General features: G+C 44.0%; 1 protein-coding gene across 3 annotated transcripts in view; it reads right to left on the bottom strand.

Moving 5' to 3' along the window:
- CNOT6L (CCR4-NOT transcription complex subunit 6 like) overlaps positions 1–13,359 on the bottom strand; it is a 30,423-nt gene that overhangs the window by 12,707 nt on the left and 4,357 nt on the right. Inside the window, exon 1 of one of the 3 annotated variants that reach the window (XM_009687250.2) lies at positions 8,398–8,462. The exons of the other annotated variants lie outside the window; for them this stretch is intronic. The gene's annotated coding sequence lies outside the window, so the exon portion shown is untranslated. Of the gene's footprint in view, positions 1–8,397; positions 8,463–13,359 lie in introns of those variants that run through there. 3 annotated transcript variants of the gene reach the window in all.

The raw sequence follows: 13,359 nt of genomic DNA, 5'->3' as shown, positions 1-13,359 counted from the left end.
TGTTAGTTTACAGAAAAATTACTAAATATTTATTTTATCTTTCTATTTCTACCTATTTTCTAATTCATTTCCTTGTCCCTACTGACACTCCGCAAAAACACACGTACTGAAGTTTACCGAAGTTCACAGAACCTGTAGACAAGATGATGGCATTTCACTCATTCACCGTACGGATTACTCTCTCCTGTAGTCTACATAGGAAACAACTGAGAGGAAGACTCTTCTCTGCTTTTTACAGCAGTAATTTGCAGCATGCAAAAGTCCCAGCTTTGCACTTCACTTACCCAAGAACTGAAATTGCAATTTGAAGGGGAATAAACTGATTTTTTTTTTCCATTAACTATCCAGCTTTTCTGTTTCATGCTTTTTCATGCTTAAGTATCAGTCAAGGCCTTTTTATTACTAACGACCTAGGAGTGACAAAACAAGGTGCAGGTAAAATTCCCATGAGCAGTTCTTCTGCACACAGGGTTACCAGCCCCGTCTTAAAACCCTGACTATCCGAATATCGCATGTACTCACGTCTAAAAAGTGACTTTGCACACAGACAAGTTCAAATGAACTAATTTGCCAGGTACTTGCCAGAAGAGCGCTCTGATGTCCCAACCGAAAAAAATATACACTTTATACAGATCATATGGTGAGACGCTTTTCCTCTATACCTTTCTGGGCGACAGCACTAAGAAAGGCTGGAGGGAGTTATTTAGTTTATCACATAAGACTGACTGAATCAGCTGTTCATTGGTCTTGTCACCCTACTCCTTTCCTCCCCAGACACACAAAACATACAAAAACTTGATTTTATACAAATTCAAACTGACTGGTCTACAGAAGGCATTTTTTCCTTATCTGTATGCCTCTATTACAACTGGCTCCAACAGGTGTGAAGATCTTAAAATAACCTTAACTTGTTGGGTTCGCTGAACTGACAAGTCAAAAACCCATGAAGAATTTGAGGAAACCAGTTCAGCTTATTTGCAACTAAAGAAAGGTCACGCGTCCGATTTATGAGCTGCCAACAGCAGTTTTTCAAATGCAGACTAACCATGGATGCGGACAGCAACATAGATTTCTGGCATATTACAGAAACATGCGCTATCAGAGCTCCTCTTTGCAAAGTGTCTCAGCTGGGAAACTACTTTTTTTATTCGCTGAAGAACATACAAGGAAATTCTATTTACACTGAATTAAACCCCCAAGTTTCAGGCACGTGGCAGATGCAAACCACACTTCTAATTATAGCAAACTTCTATTTACAGGTGAAGTCATATGGCAATCAAGAGCTGCGGCGTAAGAGGATTCTGCACTCCTGCTGCCAGGCTGCAGCAATTCAGTCCAGGGAGGTGAACGAAACGGATTAGGTAAGGACACTGGGTTAGACCTGAAAAGCTTAGATCCCCATTTCAGAGCCCGAAAATTAGGAACAGACTCGCCAACGAAATCAAAGTTACGCACTACACTTCAGTACTGCTGATTCTCCTGTGCTCGAGTTTTCCGGGATTTAATGTTAAAAACACACGCAGGCAGAACCAGGTGGCATCCCCCGGCCTCGCAGCCCTTTCTGCGAGTCACCAGAGCCCTATTTCTATTTTTCTCACGGGGTTCCTTGTCCTTAGACGTGCACCAGATGGATCCGCATTGCATCGCGCCTCGACGCCGCTCTTCCTGGATTTTGTAGACCCCCTGAAGCCGGCCTGAGAAATCCAGCAGAGCCGTGAATCCCCACCGAGACGGGGGCCAAGACTTAAGCATATGGAGAGCCAGCAGTCCCTGCCAGCCGCGGAGCGCCCAAGCCCAGGTTTAGTGCGAAGAAGCAGGCTGCAATGCTACTACTATGCTTTGCATGAGAAGTCTCACCGCTCGTGCCAAAAAGCAGCAAGCTAGTTTGGTGGCGAGCGAGGCTGGCACGGCTGTGGCGTAGCATTACTCGCAACCGATCCTTTCAGCAGAAAATGAGATTTTATTACCTGGCGATATTTATATCAACCATAATGTATGCTGGAGACTGTGAGGGGCAAACATAAGGCTATCTGCATGGTGAAAATCAAGCAGGATATCAAGAAAAGATTTAGGCCTTACATTAGAAGGGAGCTTGGGGGATCTTTCAGTCTTACTCGTCAAATGTTTTAACATTGGGATTTCACTCGTTCACTCCACCTAGCCAGCGGATCGCTCTTCGTTTTGCTTTGTAATCTGTCATATATTGAAACAACCTGTACTTATACCAAATCTGGCCCTTGGACAGCTACTGCGTGCCAAATTTGGCTTTCTAGCATTCGGCAGTAGCTCCTGGGTGAGTGTTTTGTGAAATGTGCTGTGCTTAGTGGCCTCTGCATTCTTGTTTTTTACACCGCAATATTGTAGCAACATCAGACCCCGACACATTTAAATTTCAAGGTGCATTTCCAGTTAAAAAGGCAAGTAGAAAAGTATGTGTACTTCTGCTTGCTCTTGCATCCCAAGTCGGGTGCAGAGGGATAAGAGCTCACGAAGGACACGCGGGTCCTTGCTGGCGATTCAAAGCCTCGGGGTGGTGGCAGTCTCCCTCCAGCTGCTGAGCAGAAACCACAGCAGAGCTGGCCGTTCACGCTGCCAGATCCCAGCAGCTTTGCCCTTCCCCATCTGGCAAACGTTGGACAAACACCCCAGGCTCCAGTGATGAAAACTTGAGAAACGGCAGTGGTTAGACCATGTGAGTCACCTCGTACTCATGCATACCTGCCCACGGGCCAAGAAATGACCGCTGACCAGGTGACACCATCAAAAAGCTTCAGGATCACTGTTTCCTCTTTGGAAGGGCATCCAACCAAGTTATGTTGAAATATCGCTTGTTATGAGAAGTCCTCTGCCAATTTAAAGTAATTTGCAGCAGTCAAAGGCCCTCCAATGAACTGAGGCCTGAAGTGTGAGTCAAATGACACGCACATAGTTCAGATATTAGTCATTTTAATACTATTCTGAAATAGTACTGAGTCAAACGAACATCAGCGTGATCGCTATAGCTACAGAAAAGGGAAATCACACCTAAATCGGACATACTTTTTTCTTCTGAATAATGGCAGCATTAAGCAAGAATTGAGAGCCATCGCAGGCATTTTTCAAAGCAAAAATGAATTCTGTCTCTGTCTAGATTCTCACCTCCTCACACTGCAGTTTTCTGCTCTACTTGTCCTGGAACTAAACCAATACAAAAAAAAAAAAACCCAAATTATTTTGCTCAGTTTGTCTTCAGTGGGCTAAACCTAGTTCCTTGAACCAGTTAATCCTGAGATCAGACAAATCCCAGCACTGCTGAGAGGAACAGAGTGGGAACACACAGCTGGGGATATGGGAACTGAAGCAGCGCTGACTTTTTACGCGCGTATGTACTAACTCTTAGTAAGTCTGTCCCAACACTTTTCCTCGAGCCTCTCAAGACACCTTTGGACTGGCATCAAAACCCAAAGAGATGACTGGCACAGTGCCATTACTCAGCTGAAACCCTAAGTATGGTCCCAGCTGAACTTAGGCAGCGCTAACTCAGGTGTGTATAAAAAGAGCTAGAGGTAGGTGGGACTGCTTGGCAATTTTGAGCTGTGGGGGTTGTACTGTGGGTTTTTACCCAGAAGAGATGTGCTTTGGGAAGCAGAGAATAGGAGCTTCTGTACACATGGAGCTATAGAAAACCAGGTACTAACAAAACTGTTCTGTGCTTATATGGGTGTGGAGAATATGAGGCTGTAGTTAGCAATGTGAATTATAAACTGATTTTAGCTAGGGAGAAGCTGAAGGCAGCCCTACAAATGGTATGAACCCAACAGGAGAAAAAGATGTTATGCTAGAGATGCTATGCTATCTTTGAATATGAAACCTTGTAGATCATGTTGTATTTTTTTAATGGGTAGGAAGTCAACAGCAGCTGAGAATGCTGTAAATCTCTTCTAACATGCTGCATATCCAAGCACACCAAGCAATTATCTGAAGTTTGCTGAGACAGGTGAGTTCTATTGTTATCACTTTGAATAAAGTCAGATTCCTTCTTCTGAAGGCAAATAGCCCACATCAAACAGAAGGATTGCCATATGTTCGGAGGAAAGAGAAAGCCTACTCAAAGTTGCCCAGATTATTTGGCATTTATGTTGCAGGAGGGCTTTGAAAGCAGATAGGTCAAAGTCTTGTAGGCCTTACATGCTGCTCCAAAATAATGAGTCCCTTCCCCAGAGAGCTGAAAAGATGTATTTCTTATATTACAGTGACTGTAACATATGTTGTTCAAGTTATTTCATACCTCAATGCATAAAACTCTAATGAGGAAAAGCAAATCAAGAAGTAAACAGAAGAGCTGTAACTGCATCCTGTGTCAGCCCTATATTCATGGGTTGGTACAACTTGCAATTCTGGGCTCCAGCCTAGTGACTTTCTTTGAGTTTTAGTCTTGGTGTATAGGAATCAAAATGCTGAAGGATTTTGAAAAACTCTCCAGCAGACAGCCCTAAAACTTTTCTCCTTCCTCTGTACAGCTTAGTGCCCATCCACTTCCATATGGTGATCCCTTACTGGAATTAAAAATCTTGCTGGTTGACAAGGACAGGGAGGGTGTGTGTGTACAAATAGGCACTTGGTATTTAACCCTGGCAAGCTGGACCGTAAGTTGGAAAATAGCTGTTTTTATCTGTTCTGTAAACCAGACTAAATGGTTCCAAAGGGTGCAGCAAAAGGCTGCTGTTTTGGTTTAAGCGTGCTCCATTTTCATATGACAGTGTGACAACAGATGACAGTATGACTACACAAATACAGAAAATGATTTCTGGAGTACTTTGGGGGAATGATCAGAATAAGTTGATCAATTAACGGTATGTCATGGGGACTTAAAACAAAATCGCTAATAGTATGCGTATATACATCTTACCTTAAGGTATGCTACTTGGTAAATTGGGAGATACTAGAAAGAAAACATACAAGGAAAATTTTGATAGCTTTTTTGGTTCTATCATTTTGTCATTGTACTTTCCTGCAGGAATATTTTATGCCACCTCTCCGACACTGCAACTCCACTAAGAGTTCAAGGACCAGAGCGAGTCTGTCAGCAAAGGTGCTCTCTCCTCAACTAGTTCTTCTGAGTAGTCTGGCTGCCAACAGAGATGATGGATGAAACGAATAACAATGCCTCGTCACATCTTTTGTTAAAAAGAAAAAAATGAAAACAAGCATCCTGTTACTGTCATTCCCCAATATTGAGATTTCAAACTCTTTTTAAGAAAGCACAAGCAAAATAAATAGCAGCTACCTGGACACAAGCAAGCACCCTATCAACAGGAGGATGCTTGAACAATAATAGAGAAAAACTGCAGGAGAAAAGATTGAAGATTTGAAGTGAATATCAAATGGAAGGAATAGCAGCTAAAATTTCAAACTTAATACCATGGAGCTAGCAACAAATAACACAGTTGGCAAGTGCAGCTGAAAAAAAACCTGTTTTCTAAATCTGTGGAAAAAAAAGCCATTTATCATGTTAACCAGCCAGGAAAACGTTTCCTTGTGCGATGGCACATGGACTCACCAATGCAGAGGGCTCTTCTGCATGAACTCCATTGGACCTTTTCTGCTAAAGATGACTGTTTAGTTAGTAGAGACCAGAAACAGACAGTTAGGAGAACTTTGGAAGTTAGAGTATTAAAGGTCACATTCAGTTCTAGCTCCTTTCAAGACTGTAGCAACAGCAACTTTGCCTCTGTGGCAACAGGTCGGCAGGGCTTCAGTGCAGTTTGTGTTATTTTAGACAAAAAATGTAGTTACTTCTCCAAGTAGGAAGGGAGAGGATCTTGCTCCTGTAAGCAAACTATGACAGCTCGCACTCTTCTCATACCCTAATGCATCCTAGTGCTTGTTAAGTGGTGTTAAGGATATAGAAAGCACTACAGCCCGCACCAGACTGGCGGCGGTTCCGTGGGAAACTGCATCTGGGGTTTGGGACTGGGCTGGCACTCCTCCGCGCAAGGGAGCGATGGCCGGAGCGCAGTGACAAGGCCATGCTGGCAGCCACGACGGAGTGGCACTTGTCCAAAGCTTGCTCTCATTTACGTCCCATGTGCTGAGCAAGGGGCAGCTATCAAAGTTTCTCCTGCTTGCTGTAAGAGCAAATCCTCTCCCTGTGCACGAGCGGGCTTTCCATGCAGTAGTTTGTGGGGACTTGCTAGGTGCTGCCTTACAAGTACAGGAGCAAAAGCCAAGGGGAGGAGTGGAAAGGAAGGGACCTAGCTGTTTTTTTATTAGTTTTGGAGCCAACTGGCACTTACTGGATGGAAATGCTAATTGTCCTATGGACATACACCTGCTAGTTATTTCCCTCTGTTCCCTCATCTCCTTTAATTGAAGCATGGAGTCTTTTCTTAAATCACAGGTAACACCAGAGTATCCAGGTTTCCACCCTTCCTTTTCCTCTGTCACACTCCCATTTAAAAGAGCAGAGCTGTTTACCGCATGAAAATACCGTGTAGCATCAAGTAGTCATTTTGTGTGCCTAATTAACACTTCAGTCTTTACCTAAGAACAACAGCTTCTGCTGCGCTTGAAATTGTCTGTTACCTCTCGCTGCCGTGATCGCTACTGAATAGCGATCAAGTCGTATATTAAGTAATATCTGCCTTTGTGTACACGTTTTATACCTATTACTTTCAAAACAGTTTTTAGGAGCTGGTTTACATGCAAATACCCGGTAGGTATCTCCTGAAAAGCCAAGCTCTGCTTAACAGAAATGCATGAGTTGTCTACTGCAGGGCAAGGATAAAAGTTTTGCCAGACAGACTGTAAATAAACCTTACTAGAAGCCCCTGGAGGGTCAATTTAAATAGTACATTTGTTTACATGTGTATCCTCCATCAGTCCAAAGAAATGACCCATTTGCACTGCGGCCCCATCCCCTGGAGAGCCTTGGTCTTCTAATGAGATACAGGACAGAGTGGCTTAACGGATTAAGGACCGAAGTCAGCAAGAGCTGGGGAGAAGGAAGCGACTGCCCGATCGGCAGCAAACATCACGGCAAAATGCTGCCGTGCCTGGCTGCGACTTGAGAAAAGCACAGGTTTTCTTTGCTCTAAACGACAGGGATAGGACCAGGGAGAAAAAACTTCCAGCCCTGAGAGCTGGATGAATTCAGAGTGTCATGGTTTGCTAGCATCTCTCCGAGCCTCTGGGGAAAGGGCTGTTGTATTGAGGAGGCTAATCCTGCACCTTAGTTCATTCAGTCACTCGCTTAGAAATGATAAAGACCCTGTTCAAATTACCCTGAGCCAACACCTTGACTTATTCAGCTCCTCAGGATCAATAATTGGAGAGAAGCCAGCCATCGATCTGTTTTTTTGAGTGAAACTATACCAGAATAATTAATTTGAACATGCCACTGCAGGGACTTTGAAGTGGTTTTCTCAATAAATATTTCTTCCCTCCTTTACGATACAAGTCAAATCATCAATAACCTTTCAGCCATCAAAAAAAGTTTGTGCTGGGGAGAAGAATAAATGAGATTATTTCCGTGGCCACAATGTTATCGTACCTTTGATGTGGTCCACTGTCAACAGTTTAATAAAATAAGCAAAGCCCAGCCACACTTCAGCTGCTCTCCCCCTGTGATAGAAAGATAACAGCCAGCTTATCGCTCACAATCTGTCCTTTGCAGCAGCAATTAACAAGGTGGTTTGCACTAGTCAAAGCTTTAGGGGGAGGGGAGGGGGCAAAAAAAGTGTTTTGCAATCCCTGGCACAATAAACTAGCCTTTTTATATCCCAGGACAATTTTAAGAGGCCTCAGGATGCTGCACTAATACTCAAAGGACCTTGGCTAGTATGCGCAAAAGAAAGAGAAGAGGAGGGATTTTTTTTAATGAAGCAGCTCCTAGGAATGAAGTCTTTCTTAATAGGGTCTATTTAAATAGACTTCACTCTTTTAATCAAAATATTTTTTTTTTAAAAAGCTTGCCTGATAACCAGAGAAAATCATATTATTCTGATAGCAAAGGTTAGTTCAGCTTCTTTGTGCATTCAGTTATCGAAATCTTTTGCCTGTGTACTTATATCGTGCTTAACTTCCAAATGCTAGATTTAGTTTTAAAACCCATGTTAACAATTAACACATGCTCTTCTAGCCATGTTCCAAAATGATGGAAAATGAAAAATTACCCCAATAGCCCAAGACAATCTCTGCAGGAAACTTGCATCTAACAAAAGTCCTGCTGTGTATTTGAAAGCTAAATTACTACAAGCCTCCACGAAATTGGACTGCGACGATGAGACGTACGAGAGCTGTGAGCTCCAGCCTGTAAAGAAAGGATGCGACCTGACACAGGAATTTTTCTGGTCTCTAAATCAAAATTAGCATAAGGCTAATTCTGGTGTGCAGAACAATCTCTAATACTACTCTTACCTGGAGCAGAGTAGGCTGTACGTGAATATGATGGAAGCGCCTGTTAGCTGGGAAAGGGGCACAGCTAACGTGAATTCCACTCATTCCTCTGCCAAAAGATAAGTTAAACTTAGGTTGATCCTTCTGTTCAGCCATGTGAAGGGATTTCAGGGGAAGTGTTTTCTTTACCTAATCAGGGAGCACGCTTTGCTATTTTTGCTGCCGTTTTCCAAACGGCTTGCTGCTTTTACGTAATGTCGCAGCACGCAAGAAGTTAATTCACAAACTCGGTAACGCTTGCAGTTTGGAAAGGCCTCCTTGCAACTCCTCCTGCCTCCCCACGGCGCTGGGCTTTGGTCACAGGTCTTTGCTGTGGATTCGCAGGTACGCATGCCAGCAGCCGCCCCTGAGCGCCAGCACGGACTCGCTTGCGAGTGTGACGGTGCGCTGAGCCGCCAGGGGACCCAAGCGCTCATTCTGCTAAGTGCTGCAGAAACCTGCAAAAAGATAACTGTCTCGGAAAGGTGTTACAAAGAGGAAAGCCGGGCTAAGAAACGGCTGTTGGTTTAGAGGAGAACGGGTCCACTTTTCAATGCACAAGGAGCTCAGTTGAGCAGTACTTCAGGGTTACTCTAACAGGCAGAAAACCATCTTACAGTCCATCACAGGACTACTTATTGTGCTGGTTTTAGGTCAAACTGTAAACTAAAAGTACATCCAAGAATAATATGGGTTTCCTGCAGTCATAGCCCCACTCCAAGTTGCTACGTAATCTGCAAAAAGGCTCTACAGCCTTGTAATCCAAGACGTTTCAAAGAGACCGTAGTACTGCAAGATTCCTATTCTACTAACAGCTCAAATCCTTAATATACGTGCTTTTCTCATCCGCTCCAAATTGTCGTCTTGCATCTGACAGTCTCAGCTTCTTCACAGTCCTTCACTCTGAACTAACAGGGAGAAGGAAGAGGATCAATGCACAGGTCTAAAAATGATCAGAGATTTAATTGTTCCCAGTGGTAACACCCAACTTATCGGGAGGAAAAAATGCAAGTCAAGGGCCACCTGATGAGCTGTACCCAACTCTTCCTGGCACTTCTGACTACGCTCTGCTATGTGAGAAGTTGCCTGGCCCTGTTTTCCTTTTGCTTTCTTCCCTTTCCAAAAGGGAAAGGGATTAGAGGAAAGGCGTTCACAAGTGGAAATTTCTGCAGGGTGGATAATTCGTCCTGTGCTAACTCTCTCCCGCTTCCAAGGCTGGTTGTCAAGTCATATAACAGGATAAATACCAACTGAACGTTAAGGTATAGAGGAAGCAGTGACCAGTTTTCTGGAATTACTTTCACCGCTGCTGCAATCGGCCTTTTCCTGTCCTGAACTGGCAAGTCCCCTTATCCTAAGAAAATGCAAAGAGCGTCTCCTGCTATCAGGACTATTTTTGACAAATATTCTGTTTTCGTGTCCCTTGCAAACCAGCTTATGTCAGTTTTGAGTTTCACGTTTGTCCGCATGAGCAGGAAACGCTATTTTTCAGCAGCCTGTGTCATTTGTGTAAGGGCTGAGCAGTGCATACCGATACGTGCTCCAACAAGAAGCAAGGGAACAAACCCTTTGCAAAACTGCAGGAAACGCTCGCCGTTTCAGAGCGCCGACAGCAGCTCCTATCTGCGTTTCTTCCCCCAGATGACAGGGTGATAACTCTGCCCTTTCTCCAAGTACTGTAATTCTGCCCCTGCTCTCACGCGGGCAAAGCCTGAAGTGACGAGAAGGGAAAGGATATATTCCTCATGCATCACGGCTGACTCCGGGAAAAAGATAAAGCCGTTTATTTGAGGGAGATGCTCCACACCAGAAAGCTTATTAACTTCATACAAGCATAACGCAAGGCACCTAGGCCAAGCAAGCCTCAGCTATCCATTCCCCTCCGTCTCCTAAGCAGAAACTACTTTGCTTATCTTGAAGAGACAAATGTTTTGTGAGTGCTAGAATGGGGCCTTTCCAGCAGGAACTCTCAAATACCTTTTTAGACCACAAAACCTTAGGATTAAGCAACAGAAGCAGGAACAGCGGCAGGCAACGTAACTAAAAAAATTGAAGACGCGCAAGAGCTCTCGGCTCAGTTGTTTACGGAGCACACGAGGTTTGCTCTCTACTCCCCCCTTTTCCCAATCTTCCTGCTAGTATCACGTGAAAAAATAGCAAAAAAAAAGCCTGTAGGAGAAAGCCTTCCTCAACACACACCTCTCTAAATACTCAAAACTAAACAGAAACCCTCGAGAGCGCTTCTAGACCGATTTCTGAGGGAGGACAACAGCAAAACTAATTTGCCAGTCAAACTCGCCAAAACGTTCAGTTCGGGAAGCGTTCTGAAAAAGAGAGGGAAAAATTACCTAATGAAATGGTTAGCTGCCCTAAAGGGTAAACGTCAGCAAACCTGAGCGCACGTCACTGTTACAACATTAATAGCTGGACCAAAAGGGGATGTTTTTGTAGTTTTCTTTACACTTGTGAATTTCATGAACTAAAATAAATGAATAAATAAATCGTTTGCACTCTTGCTTCAAACATGAGGTTCGTGTCTCTTGATCGGGGAAGAAACTTGCTAAAAAAGGTTGTTTCAGCCGGTAGTGGACACACAAAGGAATGGAAACACTTTCTGGGCTTCAAATTTATCCAAAAGGCATACTTTTTAGCATCTGCCAAACTTTGCTTAGCAGTCCATAAAACCTCCTTTTTGAAATATTCTGTCAGTAAGGCAGGTTCCTGGAGTTGTCAAAGTGCCGTAAAGAAAAAAGGTCCCTTTCCAATTCTGCGATCCTTTAAGGTGAAGACTACATATCCCTCCCATGTATAGCTGTGAGGCATTGCACATTTATTACTGAACAGAAGACCGTCCCATTTGCCTTTTGCTTCCTGAGGAGACCTTGTTCCTCTGCGCCTCCCTCAAAAGCCAGCAAGAAAGCCTCACTTCCACAGCAACAGAATCCTAAAAAAATCCTCTTTATTCTGCCACCTGCCAAGCTGCCTCAACCCATGAATATTTTTTGCCTTTAAAAAGCATTTAAAATATTAGAATTGTTCTTTTAGTTTCTTGTAAATAGGGACGGGAGAGCTGCTGACTGGCAGCAGTACTCGTGGAAGGTCGGACAGCTTCGCAGTTCGGACCCTTAGGAGCTTTGGTTCGCCTTCCCGTTTCCAACACGGGCCCGCATGCGGGTGCCTAATTTGGGGAGGACGCAGGCCTACAGGCTCCTCGGAGGAAGGCTGCCTCCAGTCGTTCCCCAGCTATAAAAAGTCCTGCTACTCCTAGCTGAGGGCAGGGTAGGTTTTCCTTCATGCTTTGTTGAGGGTAATGAATAATCCTGAGTCACCTCCGTCTCCCGGCCCATCCGCAGGGATGATTGCAGGGTGCTCCGAAGGATTAGTCGGTTCGTGTCTGCAAACCACTGAAGATTTGCCAATCCTCAAGCCACAAAAGGAGAAAAAAAAACCCAAAAACAACAAAAACCCTAAAAATCTGTCTGAAGATCCATTGCCCCACAGATTTAGGCATATTCTCCTCCTGAGGTCTGTCATCTCTGTTCCCATGTCACCCCTCGCCACCTCTAGTAACTCTTCCCTCCAGAGCAACTACCAATTTATCGTTGTAGGCAAGACAGATAATTTGCTGGAAGAAGGAAAGTAGTACAAGAGTTCCCATGGACCTCCTTGAATTACGGCCAGATTTGCTGCTGTTTTGTTCTTAACTATTTTTGACACTGCCGCTTTCAACCATCGGTGTCATAAGCAAGCCTGAGCTTGCTTTCGGCAGTGAGGCAACGAGCAAAACCCTACTCTTCCTCTCACTCCCCTCGCCCTACTCACATGGGCGCAACAACGTGCTCAAAGTAGAAGCGTTTCGCTATCTCCAGCGTATTTAGTCTTGACCAAGAAGGAAAGGTATTTCATTTCTCGCCGAGTGTATGACTGTCTGAACGTATTTGTTAACGTGACTGCGTAGCAGCGTTGGAAATTCGTGAAGTCTGTCTGCAGACAATGTATGCGCAGGGTGGACTTTAAAACACGCAGCTATAGCACAGACTTAATTTCCTAAGAAATCTTAGTCCACCAGCCTTTTAAATCTCATCTATATTCCTTTCTCAGAGAAAATATTATGCTTAAAGCCCCTTTACGGGCAAGCAGAAGTGAAAAAACAATAAACCCTTTAGCTAAATGCTAAGCATAAACAGTTACAATGCCATGCAATCATAAAACGCCATTAATCATTTACATCAGGAAATGCCAAAGTAAGGGAGAACACACAACCTTATCTGTTCCTTGTGTACACGAACAGGTTACGAGCTTTAGTTAAATTAGTTGTTTGCATGACACGCAGCAGCTAAAGGGGGTTCTGTTCCTTGGCCCAAGGTGCCAATTTTGTTTAATCTCACAATCTCCGCGTTCAGTGAATCCACACAAGTTGCAGCCACAACTTGTTTTGTTGCTGCCTTTTTTTTTTTTTCATCCTGTATGATTTTCATCGGTGTTGGTTTAAACTTCTCCGCTTGAGAGGTGTAAATTTTGTTTCTTGCAGAACAACATAGAAAGCACGTCTGCATAGCTTCAATCATAATTTAAATGACTGCCTTTGGGAGCCTAGAGGAAAAGCTTGCTGGTAGTGACTGAATACCGTTATACCACTTTGTGATCCTTTGTATGGAGATGTGCAAAGGACTGCGGAAGTTGTTCTCCTGAACAGGATTCTAGCGCAGCTTTCCCGGAGAGCTTTTCCTCCACTGCACTTCCTTTTTCTTCAAAAATCATTTCAGTTTGGGGGTTTGGTTTGTTTTTTTGTTTCTTTTTTCTTCCCACCATCACAGCGAGCTGTCGCCTAACAGTTGTGAATTTACCAGGCTTCAAACCCAACCGGACCGCGTGTACCGCTAATGACCTGGAGTCCTCCTTGCACCTCACGCTGAGAGTTACTCCAGAGCACTCCTGAAGGAG

This window comes from Struthio camelus, chromosome 4 (assembly GCF_040807025.1).
Source record: "Struthio camelus isolate bStrCam1 chromosome 4, bStrCam1.hap1, whole genome shotgun sequence".
NCBI classification, from domain to species: domain Eukaryota; kingdom Metazoa; phylum Chordata; class Aves; order Struthioniformes; family Struthionidae; genus Struthio; species Struthio camelus.
The sequence above is the reverse complement of the archived record's forward strand: the minus strand, read 5'-3'. Positions and strand labels throughout refer to the sequence as shown.